Source organism: Pleurodeles waltl, unplaced genomic scaffold, assembly GCF_031143425.1.
Source record: "Pleurodeles waltl isolate 20211129_DDA unplaced genomic scaffold, aPleWal1.hap1.20221129 scaffold_69, whole genome shotgun sequence".
Taxonomy (NCBI): Eukaryota; Metazoa; Chordata; class Amphibia; order Caudata; family Salamandridae; genus Pleurodeles; species Pleurodeles waltl.
The window spans coordinates 1,362,542-1,375,486 of record NW_027150390.1 but is presented as its reverse complement, the minus strand read 5'-3'; the positions used below and the strand labels follow the sequence as shown (position 1 = coordinate 1,375,486).

At 47.0% G+C, this 12,945-nt stretch overlaps 5 non-coding genes across 5 annotated transcripts; all 5 read left to right on the top strand.

The window, feature by feature from the left end:
* Window positions 1-1,139: 1,139 nt before the first annotated feature.
* TRNAG-UCC (transfer RNA glycine (anticodon UCC)) lies at window positions 1,140-1,211 on the top strand. Its single transcript has one exon. It is a non-coding gene; the product is annotated as a tRNA-Gly (tRNA).
* A 1,522-nt stretch (window positions 1,212-2,733) lies between these two features.
* Window positions 2,734-2,805, top strand: TRNAG-UCC (transfer RNA glycine (anticodon UCC)). Its single transcript has one exon. It is a non-coding gene; the product is annotated as a tRNA-Gly (tRNA).
* Window positions 2,806-5,941: 3,136 nt separating this feature from the next.
* Window positions 5,942-6,013, top strand: TRNAG-UCC (transfer RNA glycine (anticodon UCC)). The gene has a single exon. It is a non-coding gene; the product is annotated as a tRNA-Gly (tRNA).
* Window positions 6,014-7,544: 1,531 nt separating this feature from the next.
* TRNAG-UCC (transfer RNA glycine (anticodon UCC)) lies at window positions 7,545-7,616 on the top strand. The gene has a single exon. It is a non-coding gene; the product is annotated as a tRNA-Gly (tRNA).
* A 3,125-nt stretch (window positions 7,617-10,741) lies between these two features.
* TRNAG-UCC (transfer RNA glycine (anticodon UCC)) lies at window positions 10,742-10,813 on the top strand. Its single transcript has one exon. It is a non-coding gene; the product is annotated as a tRNA-Gly (tRNA).
* The last annotated feature ends 2,132 nt before the right edge of the window (window positions 10,814-12,945 follow it).

The following is a 12,945-nucleotide window of genomic DNA, read 5'->3' as shown; positions in this document are numbered from 1 at the left end:
TTACCTGAAAGCAGCGCCACCTTGTAGTCATCGCAGGCAACTGCAGCATACAACCAAATTTATCCGAGAGCAAGGTGAAAGAAACCCAAGGGAACAGCCCCTGTCTGCAGCAGGAAGGTTGGCTGCTTCGAATGGACAGAACTTCCAGTCCTAAGTCCACTCACGTCCCGAACGCTCCCAAACGCTCATACCGGGCAAGCCCTCACCGGGTGCACCTCTGGCTCCCAGGTAAGGCCAAAACCTGAGCATGGTAGCGCAGGATCACAGAGAAGGAGCGGGTGGGGGTGCTTCTGTCTTGACAAAGGCGTGACATGGCTAGTGACTGAGAGGGCCTTGACTTTCCCCTATGACTGACTGTGAGAGGGGAAGGCGAAGATTTTCTGCACCCAGCATGCCTTGTGACATTCTTAGGCAAATGAGGTGAGAGCCCTGCCAGAATAGCTCCAGCGATCCCATGCCACTCCTCTGAAGGCTCCTGATCTGCATAACCACAGCATTTTGAACATGAAGCAGAGTGGCGCAGCGGAAGCGTGCTGGGCCCATAACCCAGAGGTTGATGGATCAAAACCATCCTCTTCTAGCATGGATTGATTTTTTTTCTTGTGAGGACCACTCTCTCGTTTCCACGCTGCCAGAGCGGAAAACAGCAGGCTTGTGCCAGCTTTTTGTGGGAAGAGACTGCTCAACTATCGGTCTCTGCTCAAAGTCAGGGAGACAGATGGTCAGAGAATCAACCCTACACTTCAAAGGAAATGATGCACAGTTATGACCATTAAAGAAAGATGGGACCCTCGCACTTCTTTCTGAGCCTGCTTGGAACGTTATTATTCCCTTTTTTTGTCCTGCTATTATCAATCTCCTGTGAATTTCGTGGAGCTGTTTTCTTTCTCTACCCTGCTGTTTTTCCCTTGCTGCCAATATATGCTTATTTCAATGATTTGAACTGCTGCTTTCCCTTTCTCCTTTTCTGCGCAGCTTTTGCATTGGTTTCAATCTCCAGTTCCTTAGCAGATGCAAGAACTTTTTTCCTGATTTTCATGTTGGTCTGTAAACCAAAAATACCTCTGATACTGGTGCAATATAGTCATTGAACTCAGGGTTGTGATGTCTAGAGTTTAAAAAAAAAAATATGCCATGGAGCGTTGGTGGTATAGTGGTGAGCATAGCTGCCTTCCAAGCAGTTGACCCGGGTTTGATTCCCGGCCAACGCAGTGCTAATATTTATACATTAAGCAAGCTGTAGCTATTCTAACGCAATATGTTAAAAAAAAGAGAAATATCTTGACCAGATTACTCAGCTATTAGATAAATAATAAACAAAGACATAGGCAGGCATCCCAAAAGCCCCGTCTGCGACTTTCTATGTCCTGAAATTTTTATATTTTACAAACAGCAGTCACCACTCACAACTGCTGGTAATAAATGGGCTGCAGGGGGGCAGGCAATGAAACGGCTAAGCCATTCTGCCCGACCAGCCTTTAGAACTGCAGCATCTCTGCAGTAAAAAGTGTTTCAGGTCAATATCTCTCCCCTGGAAAAAATGTGCGAGACCCACCACCGATAAATGTGGCAAAAGTCCCCAACATTTTCTGCATATTTGTGCTCTTACCTGAAAGCAGCGCCACCTTGTAGTCATCGCAGGCAACTGCAGCATACAACCAAATTTATCCGAGAGCAAGGTGAAAGAAACCCAAGGGAACAGCCCCTGTCTGCAGCAGGAAGGTTGGCTGCCTCGAATTGACAGAACTTCCAGTCCTAAGTCCACTCACGTCCCGAACGCTCCCAAACGCTCAGCCCTCACCGGGTGCACCTCTGGCTCCCAGGTAAGGCCAAAACCTGAGCATGGTAGCGCAGGATCACAGAGAAGGAGCGGGTGGGGGTGCTTCTGTCTTGAGAAAGGCGTGACATGGCTAGTGACTGAGAGGGCCTTGACTTTCCCCTATGACTGACTGTGAGAGGGGAAGGCGAAGATTTTCTGCACCCAGCATGCCTTGTGACATTCTTAGGCAAATGAGGTGAGAGCCCTGCCAGAATAGCTCCAGCGATCCCATGCCACTCCTCTGAAGGCTCCTGATCTGCATAACCACAGCATTTTCAACAGGAAGCAGAGTGGCGCAGGTGAAGCGTGCAGGGCCCATAACCCAGAGGTTGATGGATCAAAACCATCCTCTTCTAGCATGGATTGATTTTTTTTCTTGTGAGGACCACTCTCTCGTTTCCACGCTGCCAGAGCGGAAAACAGCAGGCTTGTGCCAGCTTTTTGTGGGAAGAGACTGCTCAACTATCGGTCTCTGCTCAAAGTCAGGGAGACAGATGGTCAGAGAATCAACCCTACACTTCAAAGGAAATGATGCACAGTTATGACCATTAAAGAAAGATGGGACCCTCGCACTTCTTTCTGAGCCTGCTTGGAACGTTATTATTCCCTTTTTTTGTCCTGCTATTATCAATCTCCTGTGAATTTCGTGGAGCTGTTTTCTTTCTCTACCCTGCTGTTTTTCCCTTGCTGCCAATATATGCTTATTTCAATGATTTGAACTGCTGCTTTCCCTTTCTCCTTTTCTGCACAGCTTTTGCATTGGTTTCAATCTCCAGTTCCTTAGCAGATGCAAGAACTTTTTTCCTGATTTTCATGTTGGTCTGTAAACCAAAAATACCTCTGATACTGGTGCAATATAGTCATTGAACTCATGGTTGTGATGTCTAGAGTTTAAAAAAAACATATGCCATGGAGCGTTGGTGGTATAGTGGTGAGCATAGCTGCCTTCCAAGCAGTTGACCCGGGTTTGATTCCCGGCCAACGCAGTGCTAATATTTATACATTAAGCAAGCTGTAGCTATTCTAACGCAATATGTTAAAAAAAAGAGAAATATCTTGACCAGATTACTCAGCTATTAGATAAATAATAAACAAAGACATAGGCAGGCATCCCAAAAGCCCCGTCTGCGACTTTCTATGTCCTGAAATTTTTATATTTTACAAACAGCAGTCACCACTCACAACTGCTGGTAATAAATGGGCTGCAGGGGGGCAGGCAATGAAACGGCTAAGCCCTTCTGCCCGACCTGCCTTTAGAACTGCAGCATCTCTGCAGTAAAAAGTGTTTCAGTTCAATATCTCTCCCCTGGAAAAAATGTGCGAGACCCACCACCGATAAATGTGGCAAAAGTCCCCAACATTTTCTGCATATTTGTGCTCTTACCTGAAAGCAGCGCCACCTTGTAGTCATCGCAGGCAACTGCAGCATACAACCAAATTTATCCGAGAGCAAGGTGAAAGAAACCCAAGGGAACAGCCCCTGTCTGCAGCAGGAAGGTTGGCTGCTTCGAATGGACAGAACTTCCAGTCCTAAGTCCACTCACGTCCCGAACGCTCCCAAACGCTCATACCGGGCAAGCCCTCACCGGGTGCACCTCTGGCTCCCAGGTAAGGCCAAAACCTGAGCATGGTAGCGCAGGATCACAGAGAAGGAGCGGGTGGGGGTGCTTCTGTCTTGACAAAGGCGTGACATGGCTAGTGACTGAGAGGGCCTTGACTTTCCCCTATGACTGACTGTGAGAGGGGAAGGCGAAGATTTTCTGCACCCAGCATGCCTTGTGACATTCTTAGGCAAATGAGGTGAGAGCCCTGCCAGAATAGCTCCAGCGATCCCATGCCACTCCTCTGAAGGCTCCTGATCTGCATAACCACAGCATTTTGAGCAGGAAGCAGAGTGGCGCAGCGGAAGCGTGCTGGGCCCATAACCCAGAGGTCGATGGATCGAAACCATCCTCTGCTAGCATGGATTGATTTTTTTTCTTGTGAGGACCACTCTCTCGTTTCCACGCTGCCAGAGCGGAAAAAAGCAGGCTTGTGCCAGCTTTTTGTGGGAAGAGACTGCTCAACTATCGGTCTCTGCTCAAAGTCAGGGAGACAGATTGTCAGAGAATCAACCCTACACTTCAAAGAAAATGATGCACAGTTATGACCATTAACGAAAGATGGGACCCTCGCACTTCTTTCTGAGGCTGCTTGGAACGTTATTATTCCCTTTTTTTGTCCTGCTATTATCAATCTCCTGTGAATTTCGTGGAGCTGTTTTCTTTCTCTACCCTGCTGTTTTTCCCTTGCTGCCAAAATATGCTTATTTCAATGATTTGAACTGCTGCTTTCCCTTTCTCCTTTTCCGCGCAGCTTTTGCATTGGTTTCAATCTCCAGTTCCTTAGCAGTTGCAAGAACTTTATTCCTGATTTTCATGTTGGTCTGTAAACCAAAAATACCTCTGATACTGGTGCAATATACTCATTGAACTCAGGATTGTGATGTCTAGAGTTTAAAAAAAACATATGCCACGGAGCATTGGTGGTATAGTGGTGAGCATAGCTGCCTTCCAAGCAGTTGACCCGGGTTCGATTCCCGGCCAACGCAGTGCTAATATTTATACATTAAGCAAGCTGTAGCTATTCTAACGCAATATGTTAAAAAAAAGAGAAATATCTTGACCAGATTACTCAGCTATTAGATAAATAATAAACAAAGACATAGGCAGGCATCCGAAAAGCCCCGTCTGCGACTTTCTATGTCCTGAAATTTTTATATTTTACAAACAGCAGTCACCACTCACAACTGCTGGTAATAAATGGGCTGCAGGGGGGCAGGCAATGAAACGGCTAAGCCCTTCTGCCCGACCAGCCTTTAGAACTGCAGCATCTCTGCAGTAAAAAGTGTTTCAGGTCAATATCTCTCCCCTGGAAAAAATGTGCGAGACCCACCACCGATAAATGTGGCAAAAGTCCCCAACATTTTCTGCATATTTGTGCTCTTACCTGAAAGCAGCGCCACCTTGTAGTCATCGCAGGCAACTGCAGCATACAACCAAATTTATCCGAGAGCAAGGTGAAAGAAACCCAAGGGAACAGCCCCTGTCTGCAGCAGGAAGGTTGGCTGCTTCGAATGGACAGAACTTCCAGTCCTAAGTCCACTCACGTCCCGAACGCTCCCAAACGCTCATACCGGGCAAACCCTCACCGGGTGCACCTCTGGCTCCCAGGTAAGGCCAAAACCTGAGCATGGTAGCGCAGGATCACAGAGAAGGAGCGGGTGGGGGTGCTTCTGTCTTGACAAAGGCGTGACATGGCTAGTGACTGAGAGGGCCTTGACTTTCCCCTATGACTGACTGTGAGAGGGGAAGGCGAAGATTTTCTGCACCCAGCATGCCTTGTGACATTCTTAGGCAAATGAGGTGAGAGCCCTGCCAGAATAGCTCCAGCGATCCCATGCCACTCCTCTGAAGGCTCCTGATCTGCATAACCACAGCATTTTGAACAGGAAGCAGAGTGGCGCAGCGGAAGCGTGCTGGGCCCATAACCCAGAGGTCGATGGATCAAAACCATCCTCTGCTAGCATGGGTTGATTTTTTTTCTTGTGAGGACCACTCTCTCGTTTCCACGCTGCCAGAGCGGAAAACAGCAGGCTTGTGCCAGCTTTTTGTGGGAAGAGACTGCTCAACTATCGGTCTCTGCTCAAAGTCAGGGAGACAGATGGTCAGAGAATCAACCCTACACTTCAAAGGAAATGATGCACAGTTATGACCATTAAAGAAAGATGGGACCCTCGCACTTCTTTCTGAGCCTGCTTGGAACGTTATTATTCCCTTTTTTTGTCCTGCTATTATCAATCTCCTGTGAATTTCGTGGAGCTGTTTTCTTTCTCTACCCTGCTGTTTTTCCCTTGCTGCCAATATATGCTTATTTCAATGATTTGAACTGCTGCTTTCCCTTTCTCCTTTTCTGCGCAGCTTTTGCATTGGTTTCAATCTCCAGTTCCTTAGCAGTTGCAAGAACTTTTTTCCTGATTTTCATGTTGGTCTGTAAACCAAAAATACCTCTGATACTGGTGCAATATAGTCATTGAACTCAGGGTTGTGATGTCTAGAGTTTTAAAAAAACATATGCCACGGAGCGTTGGTGGTATAGTGGTGAGCATAGCTGCCTTCCAAGCAGTTGACCCGGGTTTGATTCCCGGCCAACGCAGTGCTAATATTTATACATTAAGCAAGCTGTAGCTATTCTAACGCAATATGTTAAAAAAAGAGAAATATCTTGACCAGATTACTCAGCTATTAGATAAATAATAAACAAAGACATAGGCAGGCATCCCAAAAGCCCCGTCTGCGACTTTCTATGTCCTGAAATTTTTATATTTTACAAACAGCAGTCACCACTCACAACTGCTGGTAATAAATGGGCTGCAGGGGGGCAGGCAATGAAACGGCTAAGCCCTTCTGCCCGACCTGCCTTTAGAACTGCAGCATCTCTGCAGTAAAAAGTGTTTCAGGTCAATATCTCTCCCCTGGAAAAAATGTGCGAGACCCACCACCGATAAATGTGGCAAAAGTCCCCAACATTTTCTGCATATTTGTGCTCTTACCTGAAAGCAGCGCCACCTTGTAGTCATCGCAGGCAACTGCAGCATACAACCAAATTTATCCGAGAGCAAGGTGAAAGAAACCCAAGGGAACAGCCCCTGTCTGCAGCAGGAAGGTTGGCTGCTTCGAATGGACAGAACTTCCAGTCCTAAGTCCACTCACGTCCCGAATGCTCCCAAACGCTCATACCGGGCAAGCCCTCACCGGGTGCACCTCTGGCTCCCAGGTAAGGCCAAAACCTGAGCATGGTAGCGCAGGATCACAGAGAAGGAGCGGGTGGGGGTGCTTCTGTCTTGACAAAGGCGTGACATGGCTAGTGACTGAGAGGGCCTTGACTTTCCCCTATGACTGACTGTGAGAGGGGAAGGCGAAGATTTTCTGCACCCAGCATGCCTTGTGACATTCTTAGGCAAATGAGGTGAGAGCCCTGCCAGAATAGCTCCAGCGATCCCATGCCACTCCTCTGAAGGCTCCTGATCTGCATAACCACAGCATTTTGAGCAGGAAGCAGAGTGGCGCAGCGGAAGCGTGCTGGGCCCATAACCCAGAGGTCGATGGATCAAAACCATCCTCTGCTAGCATGGATTGATTTTTTTTCTTGTGAGGACCACTCTCTCGTTTCCACGCTGCCAGAGCAGAAAAAAGCAGGCTTGTGCCGGCTTTTTGTGGGAAGAGACTGCTCAACTATCGGTCTCTGCTCAAAGTCAGGGAGACAGATGGTCAGAGAATCAACCCTACACTTCAAAGGAAATGATGCACAGTTATGACCATTAACGAAAGATGGGACCCTCGCACTTCTTTCTGAGGCTGCTTGGAACGTTATTATTCCCTTTTTTTGTCCTGCTATTATCAATCTCCTGTGAATTTCGTGGAGCTGTTTTCTTTCTCTACCCTGCTGTTTTTCCCTTGCTGCCAATATATGCTTATTTCAATGATTTGAACTGCTGCTTTCCCTTTCTCCTTTTCTGCGCAGCTTTTGCATTGGTTTCAATCTCCAGTTCCTTAGCAGTTGCAAGAACTTTTTTCCTGATTTTCATGTTGGTCTGTAAACCAAAAATACCTCTGATACTGGTGCAATATAGTCATTGAACTCAGGGTTGTGATGTCTAGAGTTTAAAAAAAGCATATGCCATGGAGCGTTGGTGGTATAGTGGTGAGCATAGCTGCCTTCCAAGCAGTTGACCCGGGTTTGATTCCCGGCCAACGCAGTGCTAATATTTATACATTAAGCAAGCTGTAGCTATTCTAACGCAATATGTTAAAAAAAAGAGAAATATCTTGACCAGATTACTCAGCTATTAGATAAATAATAAACAAAGACATAGGCAGGCATCCCAAAAGCCCCGTCTGCGACTTTCTATGTCCTGAAATTTTTATATTTTACAAACAGCAGTCACCACTCACAACTGCTGGTAATAAATGGGCTGCAGGGGGCAGGCAATGAAACGGCTAAGCCCTTCTGCCCGACCAGCCTTTAGAACTGCAGCATCTCTGCAGTAAAAAGTGTTTCAGGTCAATATCTCTCCCCTGGAAAAAATGTGCGAGACCCACCACCGATAAATGTGGCAAAAGTCCCCAACATTTTATGCATATTTGTGCTCTTACCTGAAAGCAGCGCCACCTTGTAGTCATCGCAGGCAACTGCAGCATACAACCAAATTTATCCGAGAGCAAGGTGAAAGAAACCCAAGGGAACAGCCCCTGTCTGCAGCAGGAAGGTTGGCTGCTTCGAATGGACAGAACTTCCAGTCCTAAGTCCACTCACGTCCCGAACGCTCCCAAACGCTCATACCGGGCAAGCCCTCACCGGGTGCACCTCTGGCTCCCAGGTAAGGCCAAAACCTGAGCATGGTAGCGCAGGATCACAGAGAAGGAGCGGGTGGGGGTGCTTCTGTCTTGACAAAGGCGTGACATGGCTAGTGACTGAGAGGGCCTTGACTTTCCCCTATGACTGACTGTGAGAGGGGAAGGCGAAGATTTTCTGCACCCAGCATGCCTTGTGACATTCTTAGGCAAATGAGGTGAGAGCCCTGCCAGAATAGCTCCAGCGATCCCATGCCACTCCTCTGAAGGCTCCTGATCTGCATAACCACAGCATTTTGAGCAGGAAGCAGAGTGGCGCAGCGGAAGCGTGCTGGGCCCATAACCCAGAGGTCGATGGATCAAAACCATCCTCTGCTAGCATGGATTGATTTTTTTTCTTGTGAGGACCACTCTTTCGTTTCCACGCTGCCAGAGCAGAAAAAAGCAGGCTTGTGCCGGCTTTTTGTGGGAAGAGACTGCTCAACTATCGGTCTCTGCTCAAAGTCAGGGAGACAGATGGTCAGAGAATCAACCCTACACTTCAAAGGAAATGATGCACAGTTATGACCATTAACGAAAGATGGGACCCTCGCACTTCTTTCTGAGGCTGCTTGGAACGTTATTATTCCCTTTTTTTGTCCTGCTATTATCAATCTCCTGTGAATTTCGTGGAGCTGTTTTCTTTCTCTACCCTGCTGTTTTTCCCTTGCTGCCAATATATGCTTATTTCAATGATTTGAACTGCTGCTTTCCCTTTCTCCTTTTCTGCGCAGCTTTTGCATTGGTTTCAATCTCCAGTTCCTTAGAAGTTGCAAGAAATTTTTTCCTGATTTTCATGTTGGTCTGTAAACCAAAAATACCTCTGATACTGGTGCAATATAGTCATTGAACTCAGGGTTGTGATGTCTAGAGTTTAAAAAAAGCATATGCCATGGAGCGTTGGTGGTATAGTGGTGAGCATAGCTGCCTTCCAAGCAGTTGACCCGGGTTTGATTCCCAGCCAACGCAGTGCTAATATTTATACATTAAGCAAGCTGTAGCTATTCTAACGCAATATGTTAAAAAAAAGAGAAATATCTTGACCAGATTACTCAGCTATTAGATAAATAATAAACAAAGACATAGGCAGGCATCCCAAAAGCCCCGTCTGCGACTTTCTATGTCCTGAAATTTTTATATTTTACAAACAGCAGTCACCACTCACAACTGCTGGTAATAAATGGGCTGCAGGGGGGCAGGCAATGAAACGGCTAAGCCATTCTGCCCGACCAGCATTTAGAACTGCAGCATCTCTGCAGTAAAAAGTGTTTCAGGTCAATATCTCTCCCCTGGAAAAAATGTGCGAGACCCACCACCGATAAATGTGGCAAAAGTCCCCAACATTTTCTGCATATTTGTGCTCTTACCTGAAAGCAGCGCCACCTTGTAGTCATCGCAGGCAACTGCAGCATACAACCAAATTTATCCGAGAGCAAGGTGAAAGAAACCCAAGGGAACAGCCCCTGTCTGCAGCAGGAAGGTTGGCTGCTTCGAATTGACAGAACTTCCAGTCCTAAGTCCACTCACGTCCCGAACGCTCCCAAACGCTCAGCCCTCACCGGGTGCACCTCTGGCTCCCAGGTAAGGCCAAAACCTGAGCATGGTAGCGCAGGATCACAGAGAAGGAGCGGGTGGGGGTGCTTCTGTCTTGACAAAGGCGTGACATGGCTAGTGACTAAGAGGGCCTTGACTTTCCCCTATGACTGACTGTGAGAGGGGAAGGCGAAGATTTTCTGCACCCAGCATGCCTTGTGACATTCTTAGGCAAATGAGGTGAGAGCCCTGCCAGAATAGCTCCAGCGATCCCATGCCACTCCTCTGAAGGCTCCTGATCTGCATAACCACAGCATTTTGAACAGGAAGCAGAGTGGCGCAGGTGAAGCGTGCTGGGCCCATAACCCAGAGGTTGATGGATCAAAACCATCCTCTTCTAGCATGGATGGATTTTTTTTCTTGTGAGGACCACTCTCTCGTTTCCACGCTGCCAGAGCGGAAAACAGCAGGCTTGTGCCAGCTTTTTGTGGGAGGAGACTGCTCAACTATCGGTCTCTGCTCAAAGTCAGGGAGACAGATGGTCAGAGAATCAACCCTACACTTCAAAGGAAATGATGCACAGTTATGACCATTAAAGAAAGATGGGACCCTCGCACTTCTTTCTGAGCCTGCTTGGAACGTTATTATTCCCTTTTTTTGTCCTGCTATTATCAATCTCCTGTGAATTTCGTGGAGCTGTTTTCTTTCTCTACCCTGCTGTTTTTCCCTTGCTGCCAATATATGCTTATTTCAATGATTTGAACTGCTGCTTTCCCTTTCTCCTTTTCTGCACAGCTTTTGCATTGGTTTCAATCTCCAGTTCCTTAGCAGATGCAAGAACTTTTTTCCTGATTTTCATGTTGGTCTGTAAACCAAAAATACCTCTGATACTGGTGCAATATAGTCATTGAACTCATGGTTGTGATGTCTAGAGTTTAAAAAAAACATATGCCATGGAGCGTTGGTGGTATAGTGGTGAGCATAGCTGCCTTCCAAGCAGTTGACCCGGGTTTGATTCCCGGCCAACGCAGTGCTAATATTTATACATTAAGCAAGCTGTAGCTATTCTAACGCAATATGTTAAAAAAAAGAGAAATATCTTGACCAGATTACTCAGCTATTAGATAAATAATAAACAAAGACATAGGCAGGCATCCCAAAAGCCCCGTCTGCGACTTTCTATGTCCTGAAATTTTTATATTTTACAAACAGCAGTCACCACTCACAACTGCTGGTAATAAATGGGCTGCAGGGGGGCAGGCAATGAAACGGCTAAGCCCTTCTGCCCGACCAGCCTTTAGAACTGCAGCATCTCTGCAGTAAAAAGTGTTTCAGGTCAATATCTCTCCCCTGGAAAAAATGTGCGAGACCCACCACCGATAAATGTGGCAAAAGTCCCCAACATTTTCTGCATATTTGTGCTCTTACCTGAAAGCAGCGCCACCTTGTAGTCATCGCAGGCAACTGCAGCATACAACCAAATTATCCGAGAGCAAGGTGAAAGAAACCCAAGGGAACAGCCCCTGTCTGCAGCAGGAAGGTTGGCTGCTTCGAATGGACAGAACTTCCAGTCCAAAGTCCACTCACGTCCCGAACACTCCCAAACGCTCATACCAGGCAAGCCCTCACCGGGTGCACCTCTGGCTCCCAGGTAAGGCCAAAACCTGAGCATGGTAGCGCAGGATCACAGAGAAGGAGCGGGTGGGGGTGCTTCTGTCTTGACAAAGGCGTGACATGGCTAGTGACTGAGAGGGCCTTGACTTTCCCCTATGACTGACTGTGAGAGGGGAAGGCGAAGATTTTCTGCACCCAGCATGCCTTGTGACATTCTTAGGCAAATGAGGTGAGAGCCCTGCCAGAATAGCTCCAGCGATCCCATGCCACTCCTCTGAAGGCTCCTGATCTGCATAACCACAGCATTTTGAGCAGGAAGCAGAGTGGCGCAGCGGAAGCGTGCTGGGCCCATAACCCAGAGGTCGATGGATCGAAACCATCCTCTGCTAGCATGGATTGATTTTTTTTCTTGTGAGGACCACTCTCTCGTTTCCACGCTGCCAGAGCGGAAAAAAGCAGGCTTGTGCCAGCTTTTTGTGGGAAGAGACTGCTCAACTATCGGTCTCTGCTCAAAGTCAGGGAGACAGATTGTCAGAGAATCAACCCTACACTTCAAAGAAAATGATGCACAGTTATGACCATTAACGAAAGATGGGACCCTCGCACTTCTTTCTGAGCCTGCTTGGAACGTTATTATTCCCTTTTTTTGTCCTGCTATTATCAATCTCCTGTGAATTTCGTGGAGCTGTTTTCTTTCTCTACCCTGCTGTTTTTCCCTTGCTGCCAATATATGCTTATTTCAATGATTTGAACTGCTGCTTTCCCTTTCTCCTTTTCTGCGCAGCTTTTGCATTGGTTTCAATCTCCAGTTCCTTAGCAGTTGCAAGAACTTTATTCCTGATTTTCATGTTGGTCTGTAAAACAAAAATACCTCTGATACTGGTGCAATATAGTAATTGAACTCAGGATTGTGATGTCTAGAGTTTAAAAAAAACATATGCCACGGAGCATTGGTGGTATAGTGGTGAGCATAGCTGCCTTCCAAGCAGTTGACCCGGGTTCGATTCCCAGCCAACGCAGTGCTAATATTTATACATTAAGCAAGCTGTAGCTATTCTAACGCAATATGTTAAAAAAAAGAGAAATATCTTGACCAGATTACTCAGCTATTAGATAAATAATAAACAAAGACATAGGCAGGCATCCGAAAAGCCCCGTCTGCGACTTTCTATGTCCTGAAATTTTTATATTTTACAAACAGCAGTCACCACTCACAACTGCTGGTAATAAATGGGCTGCAGGGGGGCAGGCAATGAAACGGCTAAGCTCTTCTGCCCGACCAGCCTTTAGAACTGCAGCATCTCTGCAGTAAAAAGTGTTTCAGGTCAATATCTCTCCCCTGGAAAAAATGTGCGAGACCCACCACCGATAAATGTGGCAAAAGTCCCCAACATTTTCTGCATATTTGTGCTCTTACCTGAAAGCAGCGCCACCTTGTAGTCATCGCAGGCAACTGCAGCATACAACCAAATTTATCCGAGAGCAAGGTGAAAGAAACCCAAGGGAACAGCCCCTGTCTGCAGCAGGAAGGTTGGCTGCTTCGAATGG